The 1195-nt window shown below is 65.4% G+C and overlaps 1 protein-coding gene across 1 annotated transcript in view; it reads right to left on the reverse strand.

Annotated features, from left to right (window-relative positions):
- TBC1D22A (TBC1 domain family member 22A) overlaps window positions 1-1195 on the reverse strand; it is a 185264-nt gene that overhangs the window by 2448 nt on the left and 181621 nt on the right. The window lies entirely within an intron of this gene.

Raw genomic sequence — 1195 nt, forward strand, 5'->3', positions numbered from 1 at the left:
CCCTCCCCACCCCCAGGCTGTGCGTGCGGCCATGTGGCCCTGTGCTGGGTCCGAGCCCCCCTCCCCAGCCTCAGCTCCAGGGCTGGGTCTCTGGGGCTTGCCCCCCCTCAGTCTGCCTCTTAGCATTCAGGTACTTCCTGGCCTGCGAGTTGAGCTCACGCAGCCGCTTCCTGGCGGAGCATCCCCGGGGACGGCTCAACATCAATCGCTGCGACCGGCACAGGTGCCAATCCAATTCCGCGCAGGTCGTAAATAAACGCCTGGGGTTTTCTTCTTAATCCACTTCGCTCCATATTAGCATGACCTCGCCACTCGCAAGGTGAGCGCTGTCCCCTCCCGTGACGGGGACGCCGACTTGGCTGCGCACTCAATTTCAGAATCTAATTTGGTCTCCGGCTCGCGGGACGGAGGGAAAATGGAAAGGCCCCGCTCGCGGCCTGCGAGGCTGAAGGAGGAAATCTACGCGGTGACCTTTATGGAGGCAGGAGACGGGCAAGCGCGTTCTTAAACACAGGGCTCTCTCCTCCGAAGGCCTTCCGGGCGCGTTCACAGCCATGAGCCGCCCTGTGCCGCCCTGCGCCGTCCACACCGCAAGGTGCCATCGCTCAGGGCCTCGCTGGGCCACACCGGTTGCTCTCCGGGGGACAGGCCCCTGGGCTGCGACGCTGGAGGGAGGGGCCGAGTCAGGGGTCAGCCCAGCCATGCTGAGGACAACGTCTGGTCCTCGCTTTTTCACGTTGGCGAACCTGACAACTGCAGTAAGATTTGCGCACGACAACGACGTGGTGAGATCAGCGCGTCGGGCCCGTCCTTGTCCACGAGACGCCACACCAGCACAGCCAAGCAGCGCGGCCAGCTCCTGCCCGCCTCTCGTCAGCCCGGCCCACGCACTCTCCACGCTGACACGCACTGCCCCAAGCGGTCAGTGAGGGCCGTAAGGACAGAACCGGCCCAGCGATTGCCCGGAGGCCTGGGGTCGCAGCCCTGACCCAGCACAACCCCTGGGCCCAGCACTGGGTGCGCCTGGGCCACGCCCGGTTCTCAGAGAGACCGGCAGCTGACTGTCCCCTGGACACCCCCGCGCTCCAGCAACAGTGGGCCCGACAGAGAAACAACGTGCCGGGGTCCAGCCCCAGCAGGTCCAGGGGTCCCCAAAGGTGCGGACGGAGTCGGCGAAGAAGGAATGACACGGATA

This window comes from Myotis davidii, unplaced genomic scaffold (genome assembly GCF_000327345.1).
Source record: "Myotis davidii unplaced genomic scaffold, ASM32734v1 scaffold67, whole genome shotgun sequence".
NCBI lineage: Eukaryota > Metazoa > Chordata > Mammalia > Chiroptera > Vespertilionidae > Myotis > Myotis davidii.